Genomic DNA, 14,193 nt, shown 5'->3' with positions numbered 1-14,193 from the left:
ACACAGTGACCCCTGAGGTGCCTGGGTGGCTCAGATGATTAAGCATCTGCCATCAACTCAGGTCATGATCTCAGGGTCCTGGAATTGAGACCCACATCAGGCTCCCCGCTTCTGCCTCTCCCTCTACTACTCTGTCTGCTTGTGCTCTCTCACCCGCCCTGTCAAATAAAACATTTACAATAGGGGCGCCTGGGTGGCTCAGTGGTTTGGGCTGCTGCCTTTGGCTCGGGTCATGATCTCAGGGTCCTGGGATCGAGCCCCGCATCGGTCTCCCTGCTCCGCAGGAAGCCTGCTTCCCTCTCTCTCTCTCTCTGCCTGCCTCTCTGCCTACTTGTGATCTCCGTCTTTCAAATAAATGAATAAAATCTTTAAAAAAAAAAAAAACATTTAAAATAAATAAACAGTGACCCCTATAGCAATCCCTCGTAATGATGATTAACATGTATCCACTTATAAAAAGCATCTTTGCTTAAAAGCCTGGGTGGAATTGTAATAGTAGTAAAAGAGAGGAAAACTAAGTGAAGCAAAAAGTGCTTAGGAATGTAAATGAAAGATTCATTCACATGATTGGTAAATGCCTAGTTTTATGTCAGGTGTTGTCCTACACCCTTCCAATCCAGTAGTAAGAACAAAGTCCCTACTCTTGGCGATTTCTCTTTTAATGATGGAAGACTGACAATTGACAAATATATGATTATATAAAATGCATCTTAAAAATATATCTAGTGTTATGTGAAAGCACGGATAAAGGGATAGTGAGTGAAGGGGGTACTACTATATATGGGGTTTAGGTTAAGGAAGACCTCTGAGAAGGGATAATTGACCAGAGATCTGAATGAAAAGGGAGAGCATTAGTACAGAGAGATCTGGGAAAGAATGTTCTAGGCTTAGAGTACTGCAAAGGCAGAGCCTGAAATGGGAGCAGAGTCAATGTGTGTAAAGCAAAGCAGAGGCGGCTGGTGTGAATGGAGTCCAGGGAGCCCGGGAGAGAGTGATAGGAGTTGAAATTGAAGTACCCAGCAAATGAAACAAGCAAATCACCCTTGTGAGGACCCAATTTTATTGTGAGTGATAAAGGGACAGACAGACATGCCTTGATCAGATTGATCAGACTTACTCTTCAAAAAAAATTTCTCTTAGGCACCTGGGTGGCTCAGCTGGTTAAGCCACTGCCTTCGGCTCAAGTCATGATCCCGAGTCCCCGGGTGGAGTCCCGCATTGGGCTCCTAGCTATGCGGGGAGTCTGCTTCTCCCTCTGACCCCTTCCCCTCTCATGCTCTCTCACTCTCTCTCTCTCAGATAAATAAATAAAATCTTTAAAACAAAAAACAACACCTCACTTGATTACTGGGTGGCGACTAGGCTGTAAGGAGGAAAGAGTGAAATCCGAGCCCATGGGAGCAGCTGGGAAGCTGTTAAAAGAGTTGAAGGTAAAGCATACAGCGTTTGCTGATGATTGGATGTAGGGATGAAATCTACCACAATTAATGCTGTATTTCCAAACATCTTAAATATTAAGGATGCAAGGGAAGAAATAAAGGCACACACTTTGAATGAGCCTGGAAGCTACCCTGACACTCAATGTTTCCTTGGCATATGTGGACCCTATCTGTAGCAATGCTGTGTCAAGGAAACTATCAAGAAGGTGGTTAGGGTATGGGGATGAGTTCAATTAATTTGAAGGAGATGATGCTTGTGATAACATTTTTCCATACTAAATTATAAGCTAACAATAATTTTGGGAACTCTAGTACAAATTGTAAATATCCATGTTCTAAACAACTGGAAGATATAAATCAAAGACGTACCATGTCTTCTTTTTTTCATGAAAATAAAAATGTGAAGGTTTTGCTGATTTAAAAAATATTGTATTTTTTAAAAATCTGCATTCTGCTGTAAAAAAGTATGGAAATACAGAAAGTTAAGCCTTCGGGAGTCTCACCCTCTCTCCATACCCACTCTCTCCAGTTTGCTGGAGAGTTAACATTAAGAATATTGCTTAATTAACAATTCTGCTTAATTAAGAATTTGCTTAAGAAATTTGCATAATTAAGAATTAAGAATTTTGCTATTAACTAAGACGTTTTGAAGAAGTTTTAACTAAAAGTAGCTCTCTGACAGAAAGTCACTGGATTAATCTGGGTTTTAGATATAATAAAACCCCATTATAAAAATCCTTAATACTTAAAATTATTCCACGCAGCATTGGCTATAATTTGCAGGGCCATAATTTGGTAAGAAAGCTGAACAAAAAGTTTTTATCCTAAGTGAGCAACTGCACTTTTAAGAATTCTTCCAACTGAAAAATTATGTAATTCTTAGTGACTCCTAGGTACATGTGTTACTGTTTACACTGCATGAAACATATTATTGCCTGCTGACAGGATTGCAAATGAGTTCTTTTAATTCAGAAGGAACCTTACTGTACTTGATGTCTGGGAAAACAGTAAGTATTTTTCTAGGTCCTCTAACTCTGGTCATGTCTGTCCACTAACGTCTTAGGGAGATAGTAAGACAAAAAGAAAACACAGGAGGGCAGGCTGAGGACAGGAGTCTCAACTTCCTGCTCAGAAACCGAGAGATCCCTGAATATAAAGTAATTCTGTAAAGATTCATAATTCTTTTGTCCCTAAATTTGTATGGTATAGGTCTTGTAATTAATTCACTGTCCTAGAACATACAAACTGGAGAGTACAAAAATCACAGCTGTATTGACCATGAGCTTAATTCCAATGACCACCATTTATTTATTTTAAGATTTTATTTATTTATTTAGCAGAGAGAGATCACAAGTAGGCAGAGAAGCAGGCAGAGAGAGAGGGAAGCAGGCTCCGTGCTGAGCAGAGAGCCAGATGCGGGACTCAATCCCAGGGCCCTGGGATCATGACCTGAGCCAAAGGCAGAGGCTTAACCCACTGAGCCACCCAGAGGCCCCATGACCACCATTTATACTCTGCCTTCTGCAACATAACTACTTAAATCACAACAGCTCTGAGGAAGATCTTAAGGTTCCATTTTCCACGAAACTGAAGCTCAGAGATGTTAGATTTTCTCCAGAACACAAAAAAACAGAGCCTGGATTCAAACCCCATACCCATCTGACCAAAAGGCTGTACTTTTAATCTTAAAAACAGAGGAGACGGTAGCTCACCATGTGAAGGCAGAAGCAGGGATTGGAGCCATATATCTACAAGCTACTGCAAACCATCAGAAGTGAGCAGAGAGGCATAAACAGATTCTCAGAACTTCCAGAAGGAACTGTTAATCTTAAAACTGTCAATTATTTTACCAGCAAAAAGGAGTTTACTAGGGATTAGCAGAGACTTGCAGTTTAGGACATGAATGCTACAGCAAAACCATTAGCATGTATGGAGAACAAATGAGAGGACTGCTTTGTTACAAAGAAGGGAGTTGGGAGGGGCTGTTATGGATGAAAAGTCCTAGAGAGTAAACTGGGAGTTTGTTGAGGCATGTTGCCTTTTCCTTAGCTAATCCTGACAGTCTCTTCCTGACTGGGCTGTTTCCTGCGGGGCTTAGTAAACTGGTATCCACTGGCAAGACCTGCAAGGTACTCTCTGTTCCTGGTGGGGTCTGTACTTGCTGGCTAGTGGTAGGATGTGAGAGCTCCCTCATCTGGCCTCTAGACTTCATTTTAAATGATATTTCCTTTTATTAATTTCTCCTGCTAACACCTGGATTTGGGGTTTTTCGCATCTAGAACTGGTGAGAGAATAAATGTTATTTTAAGTCACTCAATTTGTGGTACTTTCTTAGGGCAGCCCTAGGAAACTAGTCCATTTAACACACTGTACTTCTGCTTTGGAACAGTTATGGGATGGTAAAAGGCCAGGAAAGATGAGAATGGTGATTATCACGAATACTTGTCCCTATCTGCCAATTACCCTCCCCCACCCCCCAACAATACTGATTGATGTCCATAGCACAAGGAATGCTTGCACACACACTACTCTGGGACACCTGCACCCCCCTGCTCTACTTGGTATGCTTACCAAGAGTCAGTCGTGTTGGTTCCCAGTTATTCCTGTTACTGTAATTTTGTACTTTGGTTAAATATTATAGTACCTATTAAAAACAATAGAGGATAATTTTTTAATGGTTGTACATTAATCCATCCTAGGGTTGTCAAAATAGGTTTGAATCCAAGATGCCTCGAGGCAGGAAGACCTTGAACTCACCTCCTTTACAGACACACAAATCTACAACTTTTTATTGAAATAGAGGAGGGCAGAAAAAAAAAAATCTCATTTTAAAAATGACCATTATTGGGGCGCCTGCGTGGCTCAGTCATTAAGTGTCTGTCTTTCTCTCAGATCATGATCCCAGGGTTTTGGGACTGAGCCTCCAGCCCCGCTTGGGGCTCCCTGCTCAGCAGGGAGCCTGCTTCTCCTGCTCCCCCTGCTCATGCTCCCTTTGCTCATGCTCCCTCTTGCGCTCTGTCAAATAAACTTTTTAAAAAATCCTTAAAAAAAAGAAAGAATGACCATTATTTTTGAGGTCTTGATGAGGTCTTTTTGTAATTCTAACCTGATCTACAAAGGAGCTAACGAAATCATTAATAACAGTCCCAGCCTATGCACACAGGGCGCTCACTGTAGGCTAACAGTTCACCCAGAGCTTTCGCTATATTTACTTGATTAGGATCAACCCAGCCAAGAAAAAATGAAGTCAAGTTTTAAACAGAAGTAGTTTGGCTAGAGGCCATCCTTTTAACTACTCTCAGATACTGTCTCGTTCTTAGAGTATATCACTTGCACCAGCTCAAGACTTCTTTAAACCGAGAAAGTGTGGAAAGGCAGCAATGGCAAAGGAGCAGGGCCCTAAGGTAAACTGCCAGACTCTTGTGTCATCTGAAATCCCAGCCAGATCATATTTGCCTTCTGTAAGCCACATTTTTCCCCATCCCTACAGTCCTCTTTGGACTCACTGCGTATGTATGTATGTATGTATGTATTAAAAAATTTTGTTACCTTTTTTTTTCTTCTATTAGTTTTTCCTATTTTGGGGCTATCTTCTTGCACATTTGACTCCAAGCGGACTTTGCAGGCCCGCCTATTTCCTGTTTTTCCCCCGTAGGGGCGGGGCAAGGTGGGGCGAACCTGCGCAGTAGCGGCCTCAGAGCCGCCCCTTGACTCCCGACTGCGCTTGTCCCATCCGGCTTGCCGTCCTCGCGACCATGGCGGCTGCCGCGCTCTCCGCGTGGCTGACCCTGCAGCCGGGGACCAGGACCCTGCGTGCTTTCTGTACCTCCGTGTCTCCGGCCACCCGCTCCGCGATACCAAGCCCGCGCGAGTGTCTGTCGCCTCCCCTCCGGGCTTTGCGGGAGGTGAGAGGGCGGAACACCGAATCCATGCTAGCCGCCGCGGTGGCGGAGCCCGCACGGCCTTGGGGAAGCCGGTACGTCCTTTGCACCCGGTAGCAAAGCCGCAGGTGTGGGTCTCTTTTCTGTACCCCTGTCATCGGATTTTTAGTCGCTGATTTCTGCTTCTGGATGGGCTGGACGTTGCGAGCTTTCTGCCCCTAGCCCCTTACAGTGAGTGACCCGCGCTTTCTGGTCCTCCCTTTGCGCGGCCACTGGCACAGGGTCACGCTAGGTACTGGTGCCGGGTGATGTTTGTTGGGCAGTGCTGAACCATGGGTTTTCTCGAACGTTAAGAGAAGCATACAGCTCTCGTGGGACAAATTGCCGCTCTGAATTCCAGCCCTAGGTAGGCCACCAAATGGGATGACCTTCATTCAACAGACATCATTGAGATGACCTTCATTCAAGACACTTGTTCTTACTTGGAAGAATCTGTGGAAAAGACAGATCTGTTAACGCAGTCACACTATATGCAGTGTGAGGTGCTGTAATGGAAGCGTGAATAGAGTAACGGGCATTGAGGAAGAGCCCTCGGGAGGGAATCGGGAAAAGCGGTGTCAAAGAGGGGGCGTGTCCAGTCATTCACCAGGTGCTGTCCAAGCTACCGTCTGTACAATCGCTAATCTTTGTATTACCAAGAGTTCAGTCTAGGCCACCATCTCTCACTTCTACAGTAGTTTCTTTACTGGCCCCTATTTCTGCTCATGCTTTCCTACCTTGAATTCTCATAACTAGAGTGAAGTATTCACACTTGATCTTAGCCAAAAGGCTGAGAAGCGATAGAGTCAAGTATTCAAAAAGCGAATCTTCCCTTGCCACTCCCTTGTTCAAAATCTGTGAATGATTCCTCATTGCTTTAAGATAGGATAAATTCCTTAACTTGTCAGAGTGGCCCTTTATCGTCTTAATGATTGTGTCTTGTAAGTTTTTTATTCATTCTGTAAATACTTAACCCTACTGTTTGCTGGGTAGTGTTCTCGATAATGGGATATAGCAAGGTCTCTCACCTCATGAAGTTTATATTGTTTTGGGTAAGTCAGACTATAAACAAAACAGTGTCAGTACAGTGTCTGGCGGTGATTAGGGCTTTGAAGGAAAATAAAGCAGGGTATTGAAAATGATAGATTGGAGGAGTACTGGCTATAGGGTAGATAAAATTTGAGTAGTTAGGAAGGACCTCCTTGAGGAAGTGACATTTGAGCAGAGCTCATGGCATGGTATCATGCCAAGATCTGGGGGGAATAGCATTGTTGACATAGGGATGTGCAAGTGCAAAAGCCAGGAACTGAGAACAAGCTTAGGGGTGTGATCAAGGAAGAGAAAGAAAGTCAATGAGGTAAATGAACATAGGTAAGTGGTAGTCTTAAGATGTCAGAAAGAGGGCGCCTGGGTGGCTCAGTGGGTTGAGCCTCTGCCTTCTGCTTAGGTCATGATCTCAGGGTCCTGGGATCCAGTACTGCATCAGGCTCTCTGCTTGGCAGGGAGCCTGCTTCCTCCTCTCTCTTTGCCTACTTGTGATCTCTGTCTGTCAAATAAATAAATAAAATCCTTAAAAAACAAAAAAGATGTTAGAAAGATAAGTAATGATCTGGTCTTACACGGCTTTTAGGATTTTATTTTAAGTTTGGGATTATACTGGAGGGTTTTGAACATGGAAGTGATATAATTATTTATTTCAGGAGAGGAGGAGCAGAGGGAGAAGGACAAGCCGACTGCTGAATGTGGAGCCTGACGCAGAGATTGATCTCATGACCCTGACTGAGATCATGACCGGAGTCGAAATCAAGAGTCAGATGCTTAACCAGCTGAGCCATTCAGGCACCCCTGATTTATACTTTTAGAATATCACTGACCCCTGGGGCACCTGGGTGGCTCACTCAGTTAAGCATCTTCCTTCTTTGACTTGTATCATGATCCTGGGGTCCTGGGATCAAGCCCCGTATCAGGCTCCCTGCTTGGTGGGGAACCTACTTCTCCCTCTGCCCACTGCTCCCGCTGCTTGGCCGCGCTCTCGCTCTCTCTCTCTCTCTCTCTGTCAGGTAAATAAATAAAATATTTTTAAAAAATCACTGTGTGAAGAACCAACTTTAGTGGGCTAAAAGTGGAACGGCTAGGAGGACTTAACTGATGGATTTGATATGGGGCATAAGAATAAGTCTCGGGAAGCAGGTTAGATTCTTATCCTGAGTAATCGGATTATTGGCAGTATCATTTACAGGGGTCAGGAAGTCTGGAAGAAGAAAATTAAGAGCTCTCTTAATGATGTATTGTAGTTGAGGTGCTTATTAAATATTTCCAACTTCTTTTCTTAATGTCCTTTCTGTTCTAGTCTCAAATTTCAGCTATCTTGAACTATTCCCATTGATTTTACATTTCCTTTTCTGTGTAGAAACTTTCTCACTTGCCTGTTCCCAGCGCTACCTCTTGCTCATCCTTAAGGTTTAGGCTTAAAATCCAGCTCTTCAGGGCAGTTCTCTCCAACTAACTAAGTTTTGTCTTCTGCTATATGTTGCCCTTAATAGTATGACTATTTATTGAAATCACTTGTTAAATATCTTATTTGACAGACCACATTCTGTGAAAGCAAGGTCTGTGTTTCTTTTGCTCATTGCTGCCTTCTCCGTTTCTGGTATACAATATCACTCAAATGATTGAGTGAATAAATGAATTACTATCAAGGGATGAATACAACTGTGTCAGATAAAGAAATGAGATGGGGAGGCAGAAGGGGACAGAAGCCAGACAGGTGGAAGGGATGCACATTCCAGGCAGAGGGGCCAGTAAGTTTGGAGAAAGTCCACAGGCTCTGGTACTGGAAGTTTAGTTTAGCTGTGGGACCTTGTGAAGGGAGATAAAGCTAGAGATAGAAGTGGTTCAGAGTGTGGAGAGTCCTATATGCAATCCTGTTGTCACCCTAACTCTTTTTCTCGGCTCTAAATGACCTCTAAGGATAATAATAGTACTTCCAGTTGTTGTGAACAATAAGATTAAGTGAGATAATGAAAAGCATGTAGCATAGTGCCTGGCATGTGAAAGTGCTGCATAATTATAGCACTGTATGCTGTGATGAAGCAGAACATTTAGAGAGACGAAAGCTATATACTGTATGTAAATAACTTACTGTCTTCTATAGTTATATGATTTATTAGGAATGGCCATGATTTTTGTTTTTACTGGCATTACTGTAACATTGGCTAATATGTTCTAATATGCAATACAGAAGGAAAAACAAAGGTTTTTGTTTTTGTTTTTGTTTGGTGGAACCAAATAATGCCAAATATGAGCAAGTATATTTATAGTTAAAACATTTCCATTCAAATATCTTTAAAGATGTAAAGTTCTTATTTCTAACTAGATATTTTAATTGGGAAAGTGAGTTTGATGATGAACCTTAACATTTATTAAAAATATTTCTTTAGGTGATTAATTCACTATATCATCAGTCACAATACATTTTTTATTTAAATAACTGGACTTTGGGGCACCTGGGTGACTCAGAACCCTGAGATCATGAGCTGAGCCGACGGCAGCGGCTTAACCCATGGAGCCACCCAGGCACCCTTGAAATCTACTTTTAAAGAGATTCTAAAACTTTCTGCTCAGGGTCCTGGGATCAAGCCCCACATCGGGCTCTCTGCTCAGCAGGGAGCCTGCTTCCTCCCTCTCTCTCTGCCTGCCTCTCTGCCTACTTGTGATTTCTGTCTGTCAAATAAATAAAATCTTAAAAAAATAGTAACTGGACTTTTCTTAACTATTTCTGACTTTTCATTAAGATGATTTACTCCCAGAGCTTACAGAAAATGGATTATTATTTCATTTTCATGAATACCTGAAATAATCTGAGTTTTGGGATCATGATCACTGTTGAACAACTGTACATACTCAGTTCTCTGTAACTACTGTGTTGTCTTTTAGGTACAGCAGGCAGAACACCCAGATATGAAAGACCACTGAGAAGAAAGGTAAACAATGTGCTCTACTACATATTATCTTTATGATCTCTGAAGTTCTAAAGTGAGGCAGATATTGATGATCAGGCAGAAGAATGCTGCCCGAGAAGGCTTCACAAGGGGATGCGTACTTGGTGACTGCCAGAGCTTTGGCTCTATTCTTTGACTGGTTTTTGTCAGTACCCCAAGAAATGGATCATCTTTGAGAAATAGACTCACATATTCCTGGGAAATAGGTATATAAACTAGAATATAGAATTATTTTTGATGGTGCTTTTAATAATTATGAAGCCTGGGATGTGTGTATTAATCTCACCAGTTTGGTCTTACGCTGTAGGCAAGTCTATAAAAGAATCCGAATCCTAAGGTCACTTGTTGAGGATGGAGTCAGAACAGAGACAAATTATTAGATGGAAGTTAACTGGTACCAAATTATAATTATCTAGAGTAGTTATTTTCACAGGAATATTACCTTCTTCCAAGGCGTACACTACCCTAGTTTTGGTATTGCATTATTGGGCATTGCCAGATTTTGCTTCTTTAAAACCCTACTTTTATATGTTAGCCGTCCCCTTCTAATGAATACAGTTTTTTAAAAAATATGTGTATGTTAATGTGATTGACTAAACTGTCACATACCTGTTCTCTGAAACTAGGAGACATATAATCTCTCATTATATATGTATTCAGTTAGTTTAACCTACTTCCTTATTTCTTTTTTTTTTTTTTTACTTTTTTTTTTTTTTACTTACTTATTTCTAAGTTCATATTATTTATTTCTTATTTCCTCTAGTTCTCAGTTATCAGTGTCTTCTCCTGTACTGACTTCCATCAATAAAGTTCTGAAAACTATTTTAACTTGGGAAACATTTACCGCCTTACACTGGTTCAGCTTATAATTTTTCAACTTTATAGTGGTGAGAAAGCAGTACACATTCAGTAGAAACTGTTCTAGGAATTTTGAATTTTGATCATTTCCTAGGCTAGCATTATGCGGTATGAGCTTGTGCGATGCTGGGAAGTGTCAGTTAGGCATAGCCACAGAGTCATGAGGATAAATAACCAATATACTTAACAACCAGTCTGTACCTTATAACTATTCTTTTTTTTTTTGTAACTTTCAGTACAGTATTCAATAAATTATATGACATATTCAACACTTTATTATAAAATAGGCTTTGTTTTAGAAGATTTTGCTCAAATGTAAGCTAATGTAAGTGTTCTGAGCACATTTAAGGCAGGCTAGGCTAAGGTATGCTGTTTGGTAGGTTAGGTGTATTAAAAGCGTTTTTAACTTATGGTGTTTTCAACTTAAACACTGAGTGTTCAATAAACCCATCATAAGTTGAGGAAGATCTGTATTTCAAAATACATTGTTACTCTTCAACAAAATGTAAAAAATTTGCTAAAAGTCTAAATCCACAGAAATTTTTAGTGAAGGAAGTATGCTATTAAAGAAGATCCTTACCAGAAGCTTTGCAGAAACAGTGCAAAAATATTAGGTAGATTTGGTGTTTTTCATTTGAATAGCAGCAGCTTTATAAGAGGTCAGATTTTACATCAGTTGCAATTCTGCTTGTGTTTCTTTTTTTGTAGGTTTTTTGCTTTAAAATTAAAGATCATATTCATATTTAAAATACTAAACCATTTTATGTTCTATAGGCACTACCTCCTAGGACAGAGAAAATGACTGTTGACCAAGATTGGCCTAGTGTTTATCCTGTTGCAGCACCATTTAAACCTTCTGCTGTACCTCTTCCCATTCGAATGGGCTATCCAGTAAAAAGGGGGGTGCCCATGGCAAAGGAGGGAAATCTAGAACTATTAAAGGTAAGGTCAATTGCTGATTCATTGACTAAGACTTATTTCTAAAGAAATGCTGGTCCTCTTCCCACTCCTACCCTGCCTTGTACTTGAGGGTTCAGTATGTAGCAGCAGGTATTGTATTTTAGTTTAAACTTTTTTTCAGGTAATAATGGATGATACATTCTGATTGTCCATGGTAGAGAAGACTCAAAGAGTCCTGAGCATTTAAGAATATAACCAGTTGATCCTATGGCTTCCTTTCTGGCTTTTTCTTTTCTATTGTATTTTTTCTACCTATATCTTTCAAGTGGAACTCAGAAAAATGAAATGACCTAATTTGAGATTGAGAATTGTGACTGAAATTTACTTTTTTTTTTTTTTGGTAAGATTTTATTTATTTATTTGAGAGAGAGAGGGTGAGGAACCATGCACACAAGAGAACACCAACGGGGCAAGAGGCAGAGGGTGCAGGGCTTGATCACGGGGATCATGACCTTAGCTGAACACAGGCGCCTAAACAGCTGAGCCACTGAGGTGTCCCTGAAATCTACTTTTAAAGATTTTTATTTATTTTTGACACAGAGAGAGAGAGCACAAGTAGGCAGAGAGGCAGGCAGAGACAGAGAGGAAAGCAGGCTCTCCACCGAGCAGAGAGCCCAATGCAGAGTTCAATCCCAGAACCCTGAGATCATGAGCCGAGCCGACGGCAGCGGCTTAACCCATGGAGCCACCCAGGCACCCTTGAAATCTACTTTTAAAGAGATTCTAAAACTTTCTGCCCAGAAAAGTAGAATATCATTTAATATTGTTATAGTCCTTCAACTTCTTTATTTCGTGAAGCAAAATATGTCATATTCAATGCTTCAGTTGGTAGCATCTATAATGATTTATGAACTATAAGCTTTTTTTTGAAGATTTTATTTATTTATTTTTGCAAGATAGAGGGAGCATGAGCAGGGGGAGGGGAGGAGCAGAAGGAAAAGAAGACTCCCCACTGAGCAGGGAGCCCAATGCAGGGCTCAATCCCAGGATGACCTGAGCCGAACACACACACTTAACCAACTGAGCCACCCAGGTGCCATGAACTATAACCTTTTTAAAGAAAATATGGATATGTTTTGCCTGAGAAGGCATATCTTAGATGGTTCATGTTATATACGGTAAAATTGTCATAAACTGTGTTTTCCACTATATGAAAATCTTTTTCTTCTTTTTTTTAATTGGAAGTATAGTTAACACACAATTTTACATTAGTTTTAGGTATACAACGTAGTGGTTTCACAAGTTTTTGTGCTATACGGTGCTCACTACAAATGTAGCTAGCATCTGTCACCATACAGCCCTATTACAATATCATTGACTATATTTTCTATGCTCTACCTTTTGTCCCTATGATTTACTTACTCCATAACTGGAAGCCTTTATCTCCCACTCCTCTTCACCCATTTCTCCCATCCCTCCATGTCCCTTCCCCTCCAGCCACCAGTTTGTTCTCTGAATTTAAGGGTCTGTTTCTGCTTTTTGTTCATTATGTTTTTAGATTCCACATGTAAGTGAAATCATATGGTATTTTCTTTTTCTGACGTACTTCACTTAGCATATGTATGCTACTTTTATATGCTACTTTTATATGCATCGCATATATATATGTTTAGTATTGAAAAACCGAAAAACAAAAAATAAATTGCTAAAAGATGGTAGTTAAAAAATGAGATGGTAATATGGAGAAGGAGTTGACTGCTGCTAGAGAGGGGTAAATGAAATTTGGAAATCTGAATGTTTCAAGGGATAAAAGAAAACAAACATTGAAGAAATTGATCATTTCTTTAAATGAAAGAAGGAAACTTAGTTTAGGGGTGTTTGGATAGCACAGTGGTTGAGTGACTCTTGATTTTGGGTGAGGTCATGATTTCAAGGTCGTGCGATCGAGCCCCACATTGGGCTTCGCACTCAATGCGGAGTCTGCTTGAGATTCTTCTCCCTCTCCCTCTGCCCCTCCCAGCTGTGTGCACACATGTGCACGTTCTCTCTGTCTCAAATAAGTAAATCTTTAAAAAGCAGTTTCTACTGAGGGTTGCTGGGGGGAGGGGGTTTGGGAGAAGGGGGTGGGATTATGGACATTGGGGAGGGTATGTGCTTTCGTGAGTGCTGTGAAGTGTGTAAACCTGGTGATTCACAGACCTGTACCCCTGGGGATAAAAATATATGTTTATAAAATGGTTTTCCCTTGGGAAAAAAAAAAACATAGACGAAAAAAGAAAAAAAAAGCAGTTTCTAGAACAGTATGAATCCATTTATGTAAAATCATATACATGTATCTGTTTTTTTTTTTTTTTTTTTTTTTTAGATTTTATTTATTTATTTATTTGACAGAGAGAGATCACAAGTAGGCAGAGAGGCAGGCAGAGAGAGAGAGGAGAAAGCAGGCTCCCTGTGGAGCAGAGAGCCCGATGCGGGACTCGATCCCAGGACCCTGAGATCATGACCTGAGCCAAAGGCAGTGGCTTAACCCACTGAGCCACCCAGGCGCCCCATGTATCTGTTTTTTAAAGAGATGTCTAGAAGGATGTTAACCAAAGTGTTAAGACTGTATAACCTTGAATAATTTGTAGTCTTTTTGTATTCCAGGGAAATTAAGATGATTAAACAATAATCTGTGTCCTTGAGTGCTTTTAGTTTTATAACTAAAATATGTGTACCTGTAGATTTTTGGCAGGAAGAGTACTATAAAAACAGCATTTTTTCCCCCCACAACGGCCAGTCATCATAAGATACATCATGAATCTATATTTCCCAGAATTCATTTATTGAATTCATAACACATGTGACATAGAATTAATATTGTAAAAACTAGATTTTATTTATTACAAGGTTTGTTGTGCTTAGGATTTAGTTTTATGAAATTTTTATTTTATGTTTTTGAGGTAGTAGGTGAATTTATCCTTTAAATTTCTCTATTTTAGATCCCCAATTTTCTGCATTTAACTCCTGTAGCAATTAAAAAGCACTGTGAAGCTCTTAAAGGTAAGTGATTGTTTCAGTATATGAACTTAACAA

At 40.5% G+C, this 14,193-nt stretch overlaps 1 pseudogene across 1 annotated transcript in view; it reads left to right on the top strand.

The window, feature by feature from the left end:
- Window positions 1–5,118: 5,118 nt before the first annotated feature.
- The window catches only part of LOC309868573 (small ribosomal subunit protein mS35-like), a 41,985-nt pseudogene continuing 32,910 nt past the window's right edge, over window positions 5,119–14,193 (top strand). The window contains exons 1-4 of the transcript in view: window positions 5,119–5,312; window positions 9,302–9,342; window positions 10,993–11,160; window positions 14,100–14,160. The product of the transcript in view is annotated as a small ribosomal subunit protein mS35-like (transcript). The remainder of the gene's footprint in view (window positions 5,313–9,301; window positions 9,343–10,992; window positions 11,161–14,099; window positions 14,161–14,193) is intronic.

The sequence above is a fragment of the Mustela nivalis genome, assembly GCF_964662115.1.
Source record: "Mustela nivalis genome assembly, chromosome: 7".
NCBI lineage: Eukaryota > Metazoa > Chordata > Mammalia > Carnivora > Mustelidae > Mustela > Mustela nivalis.
Note: the sequence above shows the minus strand (reverse complement) of the source record. Positions and strands in the feature narration are given on the sequence as shown.